Below are 16,701 nucleotides of genomic sequence, written 5' to 3'. Positions count from 1 at the left end.
CATTTTCCTGAGTACTCTGGTGTACTGATATACATACATACTGGAAGAACTTGCAAAGTTTAGATTTCATAATTCTAAAGGACAAAGGCCAGCAAGGTGAAAAACCACCATTCATCTGTTGGTGCCTCTTTAAACTTGTATCTGTCCCTCCATAGATGTCATAGAAACACCAGCTGCCCCAGGAGGAGGAGGAGAAAAAGCAAGGACACAAGACACCACCCAACTCCAACCTTTTCCTGTTGTAACGATTTCCCATATTTGACTTTATATAAGCTACTCTGGTAGTCTTTTCGGCTGAAGAGCAGGATAGAAATGCTTTAAATAAATAGACCATATCTTATGCATACAAAAATTAAAACTGGATGTCACCCTTCATAATCCGATCAAGCCTTCATTTTACAGATTCAGCATACAGTAATATGAATAAGCTTCACACAGGGAATAGAAACTAATATACTACGGACTGTGGGTGTGGATGTGAGGAGTTCTTAGTGTGCAGGAAGGTTGAGGAATTTGAAGTGTGACAGTATGACAACTCTACTGAGTTCTCATCGCCTTTCCTAAGTCTCCATAGTTCTTCCTGCCCTCGCAACCTATTAAATCGCACATACATGTCTCTCATTCACCGGTTACCGAACAATTCACCCCATACTACCCCCATCTCTGCTTATCTGATGAGCTTACAGTGCCCAGGTAGAATGTAGTCACCACAATAATATAATCGTATAATAATATAATAACAGGTATTTATATACCGCCTTTCTTGGTCTTTATTCAAGACTTTATTCAAGGCGGTTTACATAGGCAGGCTTTATTTAAATCCCTTATTAAATAGGGATTTTTACAATTGAAAGAAGGTTCTTTCTTTCAAGAACCACTAAATTTCATTCCGATCTGGCTTCACATTCTGGCCTCCATCCTCCCACGCTCAGAGCAGATAGAATAGCTCGGCTTCAGCTTGTCAGCTGTTTCAAGGTCACACGAAGGTGGCCTCGAACTGGCGACCTTGTGGATGTTATCTTCAGGCAGACGGAGGCTCTACCCTCTAGACCAGACCTCCTGCCCAATGAGAGCAAATGATTTAGGCAACTACTCTATTGCTGTTGGGCTCAACAGCCATCAGCCTCTAATTCAGTCCCTGCAGGAAATGAAGACAGTCTGGTATAAAATCAGCTGCGTAATTCACAGAGGCCAGAGGGACCTGGCTCTATAGTCAGTCAGTAGCTGAGAGATGACAACTCGTCTGTCGAAAGACTTGGCCACGTTCAGAGATAAAACTTGGACTCCTGGACTGGCTGGAGGTTTGATTCTGGTCTAAAGGCCAAAGGAGGGGTGGTCAGGCTGGGCAAAGAGACTTCATCCATCAGAGGGCCCAGCTGGTTGGGTTGACTCTTCAACCCTCCATAACGTAGTGATGGTAGCACCCAATGCACCATCTCAAAGAGGACAGAAGTGCCATGAGGGACCCAGTGCAACATTTTGACCCAGGGCCACCACCAACGTGATATCAAAACTGGTCCAAAAGATGAACTCAGATTCCAGAGCAGGGAGAGGAAGATTCAAATGACCAAAGAGTGATGACCTGGTTCAAGACAGGTTAATGATCAGGCTTCAGAGAAGGTAGACAAGACTTAAAGCAAAGCATCACAAGGCAGGGGAGACAAAAGGAGCCTGCCCACTACTTCTCTCAATAACAAGTTGCTCTGACTGGGGAGTCAGCTGGAAGACCAGGGCTTTACAGGGCCTGCTGGGTCCAGAATAGTGTGCAGCTAGGTGACAGAATCCTTGGTGGCCCTAGAGAGCTCGTTTGGCTCACAGAGCTCAGTCTGGCTAGGTTGTCATGGAACCAGAGTACTGATGGCACAGGACTGACTTCTTATCCTGGTTCAAGAGCACAACCACAGCATTGCAACAAAAGTGTGAGAAGAGCACTGAAAGGACTGTCTGTAATTTTTGATCTACTGGACAATCAGGAAATATTATTCTCTTTTTATACGGACATTTAGGAGATTTTCCTTGAGTTTGAGGTCATCATCTCCCTCTGCCTGGACAACTCAGCAAGCCATGCGTTGAAAGACTGTGTGGGACCCTTGTTTTATTCCTCTCCCAGATCATTTGTTGAACTCTCTCCTGCATATAACAAGGGGAGCCGCACCATAGTTAAGGAATGTCAGAGTCTCCCTTTAAAATGATAAAAAATCTATTCCTCATCAAATCAATGGCGTTTGTCCTGTCAACACGATATTTGACACAGAAAATCTTGCTCTAAGTTGGAGTACAAAAGGGGGACTCCCTAGTCCAGCCTTGCAGAGCCCTTTGGGAAGGGAGAAAGTCACCAGAACCCCTTGGAAGACTGCCTGCCCCACCTATCCGAATTCAGCTAGGCCTCTTTCAGTACATCTGTGGGGACTCTGAGGAGCATTCTTGCAATTGTTTGTGGGCTTAGAGCCTGGTGGAGCTCATTCAGACCAAGGAATGAAGCAAATGGATACCGGCTGTCCGCTGTCTTAACCAAAGTGCTGTTAATACTCATGCACATGGGAATTAGACAGTTAAATAGCACAAGGGATGTCTTTGTTCATTGTGGATACTTAAAAATAATTAATAAAGCAGTGGCCCTCATAAGCCCCACAAATCTTGTCTCGTTCTTTCTGAGGCCTTTCACAAACACTGTTACTCAGTGCCCACTTCCCCTCACAAACCAAACTCCCCATCCACTACTGCCTTGAATACTTTGTAGTTGAATATATACCATGCGTCTTTTAACCTTGATCCCTAATGCACACACTTCTCAACAGCTACATTTTCATGGCCAATGGCTGCCTTGGGTGCTCTTGAAAGGCGGAATACAAATCCAATAAATAAATAAATAAATAAATAAATAAATAAATAAATAATACACTTTCTCCCATCTCTACCTGCCCACACTCCTGCCTTTCCCATAGTGTCATCCTCACACAGACCTCATTCACTCCAAGAACTCAACTCTGAAGAGGAATAGATGCAATCAAACTGGGGTGGAATCCAAACAGAAAAAGAAGTAGGCTCTGCAAACCATTTGGGGTTGGGGATGTAAACTGTGACCCAGAATCTACGGATGAAAATCTTCACACAACATTGCACAATGGCTATACACTATCTCCTGGATCAACATCAATATGCCTCTGAAAAGCAGCTGCAGGGGAGCAACTGCGGTAGAGAAGCATGCCTTTCTCCTCTGCTTCTGGGTTTCTCAGAGGCAGCCACTATGGGAGATACTGATGCAGTAGGGCTTTTCTTATGTTCTTATGCTATTAAACTAGGGCCACAATTCTAACCATGAGTTAGGCTAAGGGTCGCAAATGTGCCATAAAGCATGTTTGCGCCTCCTCAGGAGCAAGCCACACCAGTGCAAAGAGGTGCAATGGCCCACGGAGGCTACCTTCAGCCTCCATGGCAGCTTGCAGAGGGAGCCTTGTGTCGGCCAAGCTTGGCTGACGCAAGGCTCTGGGGTGGGCGGAAGGAGGTGGGGAGGAGGCAGGTGTTCCAGGGCAGGGGAAGGGTGGGTAGAGGGCTGCCCTGGGAGAAGGCAGGCAGGGAGCGGGAGGTGGGGCTGGGATTTGGCTGTTACACTGGATCCCAACCCCCATTCCCAAGCAGCGTGGAGCGACTTCAAGCTGATCCGCTCTCCTCGGACTTGCGCCACCTCAGGAGGTGGCACAAGTTTGAGGAGACCCATAGGGGCTGCAGTGGCTTACCTGGGTGTAAGAGTTTCCTGTATCCTGCCCTATCTCGAGCTGGATACAGCGCAAGCCCCTGGCTTGCCTGTTCCAGCAAAATATAGGATTGTGTGTAATAATATTAATTACACACTAAATATAATACACATATTATAAAAAATATCAATTGATATTAATATCAATTATTGCCTGTGGGCCATCAATCACCAACCCAGGTGACAAGGCAAACCATCATTGAACCAAAAACCTGAAACATTCTGCAGCCTGCTACACCTATATAATGGTATGTGTGTAAATATATTTCTATATCAAGATATGTTGGTACATAAAGTAGACCCCCTCATCAGCAGGTCCAGTTTCTGCTGTTTCATTTATCCATGGATCAAAAATATTAGAAAAAAGTTTGTTTTTCCTCTCCATTTTACCAGCACTCTCCAGTCTCTCTCTGGAGTCTCTCTGTAGCACTCATTCGAGTTCATTCCTGCTTTCTCCATACTGGATGGAGGCAGCACTGCGCTTGACTCAGCCCTGCAGTCTGGACTGGGTGAAGTGGCCAACAGGAGGCGGGGAAGCAGAAGTGGTGGCAAGAAAAGTAGGGAAACCTAATTTGCTTTCACAAGTTTCACAACCTAACTTGCGCAGGAACAAGTTACCAAAGATAGGCTGTGCAGGCAAAACGCAACACCAAAAATTAACTTCTATATACAGGTGAGCATTGCTTATTGACGTTCTGAACAATGATTGACTGCATATACAGCAGCAGTCTGTCGGTCCTCCAAATCTTCCTGGAGGATCTCTGAATCTTTGCCTGGAGCAGAACAGCCGCTTTCCTGAGCCTTTGATCTTTGCTCTCTTCAAAGGTGAAGCAGAATCACTGAACCAGTCTTGACCCAGCCGCTTGCCTGCTGAGTGTTCTTCTCTTTTGACTTCTTGCTGAACAGCAAAAATATGGAAAACGAGGAGATCACACTAAGCAGTTAAGCAGCTGAGTCACATTGAGTTCAGCAGTTCCACTTCAGCAACAATCCGACAATCACCTGGTCCACTTCAGAAGGAGATAAAAGATTAAAGGCTCAGGATTACAGCAGGAAGCAATTGACAGGATGCCCCAGGAAAGCTCCAGAAAAGCTGCTGCTCTCTTCTTCACTTCCCTCAGGTAGTAACATGTTCACTTAACAATGGGTTCACTTAACAACATGGATCAGAGAACGTTGCCCCGTTGTTAAGCAATGCACACCTATACAGGGTTCACTACTATCCATGGTTTTGGGTATTCACGGTCCTGTAACCATATCTTCCACAGATATAGGGGGCTACTGCGCATACGTATTTTGATTAAAATAAAATTAAAAGTCCATCTTTCAAAATATTCCTGTTGTTTTCTGTTAGCCTAATGTCAGTAAAAGGTTACATACTGAGAGCCCAAGATAATAAGAACTAAGTAAGCCAGGTTACCAGCGTCAACCCTGAATTCCACCCCTGCTTTGAACTCAACCCAGAGAGGCTCCTTCCAGTCCAGTTCAGCTGTTCTATACATATTACACCAGTCTTCTTACTGAGAGAAATAAAGATTGAAAACTGGAGTAATTCTACAATCTGCTTGTAAAAAATGCACATGTACAGATGTACTGATAATTACTATTTTCAAAGAAGTGTTACCTACATCTACCTAAAAAGCAGTGTTAGGTACTAGTTAACTTGTACTTTTTACTGGAAGGAACTAGAAATACTTTTGAAACAGCTTTGAAATAGTTAGGTAACTGCAACATTTCTTATAACTACTTCTCCCCCCAACCATTTGAAAAACAAAACATTAAAGGCCCAGTGCTGCTGACGCAATCTCCTTCGCATACCATGGGCCAGTTGGGAACCAGGCAAACAGGAAGAGCTAAGTAATAAAAAAATTTTTTACTTACCTCCTCTGCTGCTCCTCGGTCCCCAATAAGTCTACTCAGAACTATGCCAACTATTTTGCTGGTATAAATCGGTAAGATCCAAGGAAGTGTGTCAGACCTGGGACAAGGACTGCTGCCAAGCTCTTCCCCAAAATGCCCTCCTGTCCCAGCATGATCCTTCCTTTATCCATTCACAATCTGCCCGTATTGCCACCTTACTTGCTCTGCTGGTCTGCTGCCTACCACTACCAGTTTCTCGGCAATCAACAGTGAACTATTGGAGTAGCTCATGTGACAGTAGATAATGACAACATGTGATTATCACTGATTTGTTAAGCATCACCTTTACCTCCTTCTCAACTAACCCATTCCCACAGCTCCCCCACATAATGGCTGGCAAGAGTGTGTGTGTGCGTGTGTGTTGCTTTGGCAAAATGCTGTTTTTCATGTTTGATCATTGTTTGACATTGTTTGACATTTTCAACATTATATGGATTTGCCCTTTTTGGTTATCTGTACTTTGAAATTGAGTATAACTGCAGAAGCCAACATCCATGGTGGATGCTTGGGGGTGCAAGACATATGACGGGTGGATAAGAAGTTCCGGAGGAATACAGGATCCTGAGACAGGAAGAGTTTTGAAATAAATAACTGATGCGTCTAAGAAAGTTGGGAATGAGCAAATGTGATGGATTACTCAAGAAAGAACAGGAGTTAATTAAGGCTACCAAACTAAACAAAATTATTAGGACACAAGCCCTGTTTACCTCACTAGGTAAATCTGTTTACAGTTGCACTGTAAGAGGATCTACTTTTAGAGCCGAACTGAAGAGTCATCTATTTTAATTTATGGTTCAAAAGCGGTACTTTCAGAGCCAAATTCTTCCATCCAAAACTCTTAAATAGGAGAGTATTCATCTTTTAAAAAATCTTTATCACTGACATTACTTCTCCTACTGCTTCAGCACCAATTTCTTTGCTTCTTATCACTAAAGTTGTTGCTTCCAGGATCAGTAGCATGGGTGAGTCGTCCAAAAAGGAATTGCAGAGCAAAGGGGAGGATATCACAGAACTGAAGCCAATCATATTTGCTGACACTCTAATTTAAGCAAATGCACATTAACAGCCCAATCCTAACAAAATCCCCCTTGCCAATGCAGCTGCGCCACCAGAGCAGTGGTTCTCGAACTTTGAGGGAGTTCTACTCTCTCAGTAAGTTCTTGCGGGGGAGGGGCTAGGGCAGCGACATGTCCCCAGGATTGTGTCGCTAAGGGGGGCGACAGGGGTGCTTGTGACTTACGATATGAAGTCAGGGCTGCAGGAGGTGCGGGGAGCCCTGCGCATTCCTCCACAGCGCTCCCCGAAGTTTGGAACTTTCACTGAAAGAGGGCGCAAAGCACCTCCTACAAAATGGAAGTGCTTTGCGCCTGCTTTCAGTGAAAGTTCCAAGCCTCGGGGAGCACTGGGGAGGGCTGCGCAGGGCTTCCCACACCTCCTGCAGCCTGCTCCAGCCCTGCATTGTAAAAAGTAAGTGGGAAGCACCCCCCCTCGCACCCCCATAGGACGTGATCCTGGGGATCGCTTCCCTGCCTCTCCCCTTCCCCTTCCCCTTAAAGGGATGGGGGAACCTTTACACGAACTGGTGGGTTACAACCCACCAGTTTGAGAACCACTGCACCAGAGTATACGGAGCATCCTGAAGGGGGTAGCTCCAGAGGTCTCCTCCAGGTTTCTTCCCTTTCCAAGGGTAAGCCTTAGCTGCCTGAATCTAGTTAGCTGCACTAGCAATTTTGTTGTCACAATTCTGAGTGGACCCAGGAAGTTGCATCAAAGCCAGGAAGAGGAAGAGGAACTTGGTAGAACCACTGCTGCCAATACAACCCCCGTCTTGGCTTCAACCTGCCTCATCCCTGCCCTGCTCTCAGTCTTGTTCCACCACCTGCCCTGCCTCCCACACACTCCCCATGCATCTTGGAGAGCCAGTGTCAAAGAGCAGTGGCCACTCGGGGTGAAAGCTGGACCATACGCTATGGTACATTGCCGTGGGTAACAGACACAAAATAAATGCTAAACTGCAAGAACATTCTGACAGTGCAGTGGAGCAGTAGCATTAGGACCTAATTAAAGTCAAAGTAAAATAATACATCCTGCATTTAAAAATAAAAACCTAATCAAAGAAAAAGCACGAAGTGGTACAGTTTATGTGAAACGTTTTTTAGCTGTTTGATTGAAAAATTTTTACAAGAAACCACAGCTACTTACACTCAAAATTATTTACTATTCCCTCACCTGTTCCCCGGATGATTCTTTACCCTCAACCTGGTCAGGAATCTCTTGGGAAGCAGCAGAAATCCTGTGACTCACAGGCATGTTTGGGTCCCCCACAGAAAAAACAGGAATGAGAGGCCGGAGAAATCTGAACTCGCTGCACAAGGACCCGCCCGTTAAGCAGACATCATAGTGGTAAGTCCTGGAAAGTGACCCGCTCTCAGAATCCACCCCGTTTTCGGGGATATCCGGTCTGGTGGGTGGGAAGTGAGGAGGAACAGCGATCAGGCTTCCACTACAGCCTTTCTTGTACATTTTGATAATGACAAACACAACAATGCACACAAGGAAGACAAAGGAGACTGCAGCCAAACAGATCACCAAATACATGGTCAAAGGACCTTCTTCCTCCCTTTCTTCAATGCCCACTTCTATGTTCTTCCTGTATGGATCCGAAAGGCTGTCCACTAGAAGCACATTTAGTGCAGTGGTGCTGGTCTGAGGTGGGTTCCCATTATCTCTGACCAGGATGACCAGTCTCTGTTTGTTGGGGTCTCGCTCATTCAGGGGTCTTCTGGTTTTCACTTCTCCGTTCTGTGGTCCGATGCTGAACAGGGTGGGGTCTGTGGCCTTTAACAACTGGTAGGAAAGCCAAGAGTTCTGACCAGAGTCTTCATCCACAGTCACCACTTTGGTGACCAGATAACCGGCCTCTGCTGATCTGGGAACCAGCTCATTGCAGGGTGATGTACTGTTTTGAAGGGGGTACAGGAGGAAGGGAGCATTGTCATTTTCGTCTATAACCACAACGTGGACAGTACAATCTGAAGTCAATGGAGGAGAACCACCATCAGAAGCCCTGATGGTAACTTGGAAATGTTTTATCTCTTCATAATCAAGAGACCTGAGGATATACACATTCCCACTTTCAGAGTTGATAGAGAGATAAGAAGCCACAGAGACGTCTCCTATCTTTCCAGGCAAAAATGAGTAGGTGACTTTGGCATTCTGCTCTGTGTCCAGGTCAACAGCATGGATGGAGCCAATGAGCAATCCTGGGATATTATTTTCCTGTAATGCCATTTGATAGGTTGACTTTTCAAATACTGGGGAGTTGTCATTGATGTCCAGGATGTGAATGTGAATCATTCTTGTCGAACTGAGCCTGGGTACTCCCTGGTCAACTACTGTAATGGTCACATTATACTCAGGCACTTTCTCTCTATCCAATGGGCTTTGGATCACTAGTTGGTAGTAATTCTTCACAGTGGTTTTTAACAGAAAGGGCAAAGATACGTCTGCAAAACAGGAAGCCTGGCCATTGTCTCCAGAGTCTCGGTCTGTGATGCTAAGGAGGGCAACGAGAGTGTCTAGAGGAGAATCCTCTGGCAAAGGGCTGGTGAGTGATACAATGGACAATTCAGGGGCATTGTCATTCTCATCTTCAATCTCCACCAGAACCTTGCAGTAGCCTGATAGTCCCCCTCCATCTGTTGCTTTGATGTTCATCTGGTAGCTAATTTCTTTTTCATAGTCAATTTCTCCCCAAACAGTTATTTCTCCAGTAATTTCATTTAAATGAAACAATGGGAGTACAATTTCATGCACACGATTAAAGGAATAGGTAATCTGTGCATTTGAACCAAAATCCGAATCACTGGCTTCCACTTTGGAGACAAGGGTACCTTGAGGGCTGTTTTCTCTTAACCTGACTTTATATTCATTCTGAGCAAATTGAGGGAAGTTATCGTTGATGTCCAGAACATTAATATTTATGTGAATGGTACCTGTTCTCTGTGGTACTCCTCCATCAAGAGCTGTGAGGATCAGCCTAAAAACTTCCTCCTTCTCTCTGTCCAGTTGTTTCACCAAAACAAGATCCAAATAATTTTTGCCCTTTTGTACATCCAGTTGGAAATGTTCATTGGAAGTAAGTGTGTAATTCTGCACACTATTTTTCCCCAAGTCTGCATCTTGGGCAGGATCCAATGGAAAGCGAGTATTTGCTGGGACATTCTCAGGAATTTCTAGCTCAAATTCATTTTTAGAGAATTTGGGATTGTTGTCATTCACATCCTCTATCAGGATTTCAATGCTGTATATCTGTAAGGGGTTTTGCAATATTATTTCAGACAGTAGTAAGCAAGGATCCACCTTGCCACACAAATCTTCTCTGTCTATTTTATCCTGGATCAACAAATTTCCAGATTGGGTATCCAAGTGAAAATATTGCTTACTGTTCTTGGAAACTAGCTGAGCCCTCCGAGCAGAGAGATCCCCTGTCACCAGCTTTAAATCCTTTAGCATATTAGCAACCACATATCCAATCTTCCTTTCTTCAGGTACAGAATACTGAATTGAAGAGACACACAGTGCTCTGGAAAGGTAGAGAAAAAGCAAAAGATACAGACCTTGTCTGCTCCTGCAGCTATCTTTCATGGTGCCAGGTAAGATCCTCAGCCACTGGCCAAACTGCAAACCTTCTACTTTTCATTCAGTGACCATCTATGCTGTTCAAGATATCAATTTTGTTCAGCAGATTTTATTATTTTTCTTTAAAGTACGAGGTTTCAAATCCAGCATCCCGTGTCTGCAAGCTTCTGTCTTCCAATTCATAGCTTTACATCAGATAGCAAACAAGATGTGGAATTGAAATGAATATGTTTGACAATTCTGCCACCTTGTGGTTCTATTGGAAAGACTGTCAAGATTGCATGTTTTCCATTGAAGGACAACCCCACTGCAAATAATGTTTAGATCTATGCTTACGCATCTCTTTTTCATAGCCTTATAACAGATGACATGAAATTATTATTTTCATCCTTATGTGAATGAAGATAAACAAGAGTAAATAAGACAATGTAAAAATATATTTCATCCCTATAAGTTTCACAATGGTGGCAATACTGAGCATTCTTACATAATTCAAGTCATTTTAGTGGAACAGTTCTACTAAGAAAAAATTAACTGCGCTGTTGTATTCTTTTGGGCAACTCAACTACAGTATTAGGGATTTCAGACATGACATTATACTAAGTGATTTATGCTCACCTGGTTCATTTCTTGAAATTCCTCTGTATGACTGGAGACTTCTGGAGAACAACCAGTAGTATTCCTGGGATTTACCTGCCTGTTGGAAGGCTCCATTGAAAACACAGGAAACAGAGGCCTGAGAAACCGGAACTCGCTGTTCAGAGATCCACCAGCTAAGCACACTTCATAGTTGTAAGCCTGGGAAGATGGGCCACTGCCAGAATCCACATGATTCTCCTGGATATTAGGTCCACCAGGAAAAATAGGTGCAGAGTTATAGTTCCCTATGAACTGTCTCTGCTTCTGAATCTTCATGGCAATGAACACCACTACAGACACCAGAAAAATAAATGAGATGGCAGCCAAGCATATGATCAGATACACAGTCAGGTTACGGTCTTCATCCTCCTCCACAACTTCACCCTTTGGGGTATCCAGCATTTTCATGTAAGGGTCAGAAAAGCCATCCACCAGAAGAATGCTCAGTGTTGCAGTGGTGGACAGGGGAGGGTGCCCATTGTCTCTCACTCCCACTATCAGTTTCTGCTTGAAGGCATCTCGTTTATTAACTGGCCTCATGATTTTCACTTCTCCATTCTGGGCCCCCACCGTGAAGAGTCCTGGCTCTGTGGCCTTCAGCAGTTCATAGGAAAGCCAAGAGTTCTGACCAGAATCTCTGTCCACTGCCACCACCTTGGTGACCAGGTAGCCTGTTTCTGCCTCTCTGGGGACCAAATCATTTGATGGGGAAGTGCCGTTCTGGAGAGGATAGAGGACAAAGGGTGCATTGTCATTTTCATCCATAATAAGAACTCGGACTATCACTTCTGAGCTGAGTGGAGGGGAACCACCATCTGATGCCTTCACAGTTGCTTGAAACTCTTTCCTTTCCTCATAATCCAAAGACCGGAGGACATACAAGTTCCCATTTTCTGAGTTGATGGAGAGGTAGGCAGACACAGAGCCATCACTGACCTTCCCAGGCAAGAGCGAGTATGTCACTTTTGCATTCTGTTCCATATCCAGGTCAACAGCATGGACAGAACCAATCAAAAGACCTGGAATATTGTTTTCCTGTAAGTGCATTTCATAGAGTGATGTCTGGAACACTGGTGGGTTGTCATTGACATCTGAGATTTGAACATGGATTATTCTTGTTGAAATGAGCCTGGGTGAACCTTGATCAGTTGCCATGATGGTGACATTATACCCTGATACTAGTTCTCTGTCCAGTACCTGTTGAGTCAATATATGGTAATAATTATTCTCAGTGGCTTTTAATACAAAGGGCAGGTTTGTACTGGTGGTACAGACAATTCTACCATTGTCTCCAGAGTCTTGATCTGTGACACTGAAAAGAGCCACCATAGTGTCTGTGGGAGAGTCTTCTGGTAAGGGACTGGTGATGGACATGATGGTCACCTCTGGGGCATTGTCATTCTCATCCTCAACTTCCACAACTACCTTGCAGTAAGCAGAGAGGCCTCCTCCATCAGTGGCTCTGATATTCATCTCATAATTTTTATTCTCTTCATAATCTATTGTCCCTGCAATAGTAAGTTCTCCAGTATATTCGTTCAACTTGAAGTATCTGAGCACATTTTTGGGAACTCGGCTGAAAGAATAAGTGACATCTCCAAAGGAACCAATGTCTTTGTCACTGGCTTTAACTTTAGAGACCAGTGTATCCAATGGGCTGTTTTCTGATAATTTCACTTCATACACGGATTGATCAAAATGAGGTGCATTATCATTGGTGTCTAGAACATCAATAATAAGTTGTGCTGTTCCAGTTCTCTTTGGGTTTCCACCATCAATAGCTGAGAACGTTAACAAAAGCTGTGACTCCATCTCCCGGTCTAATGGTTTCTCCAATACCAGTTCTGCATATTTCCTCCCATCGCTGTGACTTTGCACATCAAGATAAAAATGCTCATTAGGACTGAGTGTGTAGTTCTGAATTGTGTTTTTGCCTTTGTCCAAATCTTCAGCTGTTTCCAAGGGGAATCGGGTATTTACAGGAGTCTGCTCAGGAATTTCAAAAAGGAATTGATTCTGGGAAAATTTGGGAGGATTGTCATTCACATCCTCTATTTGAACCTCAATTCTGTGTAGCTGGAATGGGTTTTCCAGCACAATTTCAGAGAGTAACATGCAAGGTTCACTCTGTTCACACAGAGCCTCTCTGTCTATTCTATCCTTTAATATCACATCCCCAGAATGAGGGTCCAGCTGGAAATATTGCTCGGAGTTCTTAGAAACTAATCTGGCTCCCCGAGCTGACAGCTCTTCTACATCCATTTTCAAATCCTTTAGCACATTTGCCACCAAAGACCCACTTTTCTTTTCTTCAGGCACCAAATAGCGGATGGACTTGCACATTGCCCCACATATACAGAGACAGAGAAAAAACAAACAAACCTGCCTGTTTCTGTGGTGTATTTCCATTTCCCCAGCTTCTTGGAGTAGATCTGAAACACAACGCAGCTCCTTGTAAAGCAGTTCCTGAAGTTTGCCTATAAGTTGTTTTTTTTTTAATGCCGTGTTTGATCTTCTTAAACTTGCAGAATTGATCAGTTTAGATTTCTGAAGATTTTCCTGCAATGAAGGTCTGCCCCCTTTCCATTTCAGTTTCTTTGTCTAGCGGCTTCAGATAGAGAATTTAGTGTGATCTCTAATGTTTTGTGCAATGGTGCCATCTTGTGTTTGAAGTAAGATATAGGCATTGCACATTTTCCCATGTATTATGGTGTACTGGAATACATACACATTTGTCTGAAAGGACTTGCAGCGTATTGGTTGATCCCAGTGGCACCTACAGTAGCGCATTGGTTGAAAGGACATCCTCCTCCCAAGTGCCAGCTAAGACTTAAAGAAGAAGATTTGTTGGTGACTCTTTAAGCTTACATGTGCCCCCTGTAGTGATCACAGAAACAACGGCCTCATAAGGAGGAGGAGGAGGAAAAGAAAGGCTAGTAAACAAGGCATATCTCCACCATCCACCCCCCCCCCCCAATATTCCCTGTTGCAATGACTTCCCATATTTTATTTTATGTAAGCTGATCTGGTCATCTTTTTGGTTGAAGGGAAGGACGTAAATGTTTTAAATCAGGGGTAGGCAAACCCTAACCTGCGGCCAACCTGCTGCCTCAGGTCCCCAGTATCTGGGCCTGGGGGTGCCCAAAGAGCACTCAGCACACTGGAGAGTCGCCTGTGCCCAGGCTGGCCCAATGCACCAGCTCTGGGTAGGGTCCTTTGCCTGCTGCCTTTGTGTCTGCAAAGCTCCACAGGCAGCAGACAAATAATCAGCCTTGCCTTTGCACAAAGCCTTTCATAGGGTTCAGATAACGTTGCAGGTCCCACGTTAGTTCAAGCCTTGAACTCACACGAGACCAGCCTTATAACCTTATAAAAGACCAGCCCCACCCTTATAAAAGGCCTCGTGCTCACGCGCGAGACCTGTCCTTCCACACTGCTTGCACGTGCAAGCATGCACCACAGGGAAGGAATTGGAACTGCCCATCACTGCCGCGTCCCGTATATTGGGGTAAGTGGGAGCAGCCCAGGCAAGCTCCCCAGTGTGGTTGCTGCCACCACCACCACTGCCACCTCTGCAGCCTGGGCAAGCTCTGTTTCAAGGCTGCCACGCCGCCACATCTGCAGTCTGGGCGAGCTCTGCCACAAGGCACTGCCTCACGACCTCTCTGCATCATCAGTGAATTTCTTCCTCTCCCCTCACCCCCAAAACGTTATTATCCAAGTGGTTCTGGTTGGTTTTGCAAGAGATCTTTCCTCTCCCTCATCTCTGGTGAAATCAAATTCCTAAGCATTCCATGTTTTTCCTTGCCTCTGATAGTAATTCTCAATCTGTGCTTTATGTTGGAGGTGTGTGCTCATGGTGGTTGGCAACCTTCAGTCTGGAAAGACTATGGTATAAGCCTACAGTACCCGGTATTCCCAGGCGGTCTCCCATCCAAGTACTAACCAGGCCTGACCCTGCTTGGAATTATTTATACCCCCCCCCCTTTCACTTTTCTGACTTGGTCTGCATTTCTGGTGAAAGCACATCCATGATTGTCTCAAGTGCATTAGTTCATGTCTCCATGTGTTTTCTGCTTTTCCCTGGGTGTAATCTTAACAACTTCCCTCCCCCCCCCTCCCATTGCTTCTGAACAACTTACATCTCCATATGTTTCTGGCTTCGTGCAAAAGGTATGTGGCAAACAGTTCACAGAACCACATGAGAACTATCTACATGCCTGTATTATAAAGAAGCTCAGTAAAATTAACTTATTCCACCATCACCACCTCTGCTTATCTGATCAGCTTACAGTGCCCAGGTAGAAAGTAGTCCTCATACTGAAAGCAAATTATTTAAGTGCCTACCCTTTTGCTGCTGGGCCTCAGTAGCCACCAGCCTCTAACACAGTCTCTGCAAGTTCAGAGACAAACCTTGTATTCCTGAGCAGGCTGGAGGTGTGATTCTGACCTAGGCAAACAAAAGGCGAAAGGAGGTGTGGCCTCAGGCCAGAAAAGTCAGGCGGTGAAATTTTGCCCATTAGAAGGCCCACCTAGCTGGGATGATCCCTTAACCCTCCAAGCAAGTAGTGGTGGTAGCACCCAACGCACTGCCTGAGAGTGGGCAGAAGTGCCATGAGGGACCCAGTGCAGCATTCTGACCCAGTGCACCCAGCAACATGATGCCACCGTTGGGCAAAAAAAAATTGTTTGGGAGTCAGATTCCAGAGCAGACAGAGAAAGATTCAAATGGCTAGAGACTGATGATCTTGTTCAAGATAGGTTAATGATCAGGCTTCAGAGAAGATAGACAAGGAGGAGTGCGAAGCAACAAAAGGCATAGGAGACAAAAGGAGTCTGCCCATCACTTTTCTCAATAGCAAGTTACTCAGACTGGGGAGCCAGCTAGAAGACCAGAACTTTATAGGACCTGGTGGGTTCAGAATAGCCTATGAACCGAGCTAATAGTAGTCATGGGAGTCCTGCAGGCTAGAGAGCTTCTATGGCTCACAAAGCTCATAGTACCGATGGCAGAGGAGGTAAGGCTCCAAAGACTAACTTCTTATCCAGGTTCAAGACCACAACCACAGCTTAGTGTGATTAGAGTACTGAGAGGACTGTGTGTAACTTTTGATCAGCAGGACTATCAGGATACATTACTCTCTTTTTAAACCTACATTTTATACCTAAATTTAGGAGATTTTCCTTGAGGCTACCATCTCTGCCCCTGCCTGGACAACTCAGCAAGCAATGGGTTGAAAGACTATGTGGAACTTTCATTTTGTTCTAGAAGATTTGTTGACCTCCCTCCTGCAGATACAAAGGGAGCAGCTCTATAGTAAAGGAATGTCAGTTTCTCCCTTTAAAATTAATGGGGTTTTGGTCTATAATCTTGACATTTGACACGCTTGCCCTCAGTTGGACTACAAAAGGGGATTCCCTAGACCAGCCTTGTGGGTCCTTTGAAAAGGGAGAAAGGCACCTGAACCCCCTGGAGGCCTGCCTGACCTACCCAGATTCAGGTAGGCCTCTTTCAGCACATCTTTGTGGGCTTGGAGGAGCATTCTTGCAACAGTTTGTGAGCTCAGAGCCTGGTGAAGCTCATTCAGACCAAGGAATGAAGCAAATGGAATAGTAGATATCCACTATCTTAACCCAAGTGGTGTTAGTACCCATACACGTGGAAATCTGACAATTAAATAGAACAAGGAATTGCTTTGATCGTTGTAGATACTTTAATATAATTGATAAAACCGTGATCCTCCTAA

Source organism: Tiliqua scincoides, chromosome 4 (genome assembly GCF_035046505.1).
Source record: "Tiliqua scincoides isolate rTilSci1 chromosome 4, rTilSci1.hap2, whole genome shotgun sequence".
Taxonomy (NCBI): Eukaryota; Metazoa; Chordata; class Lepidosauria; order Squamata; family Scincidae; genus Tiliqua; species Tiliqua scincoides.
This window is presented reverse-complemented; position numbering follows the sequence as displayed.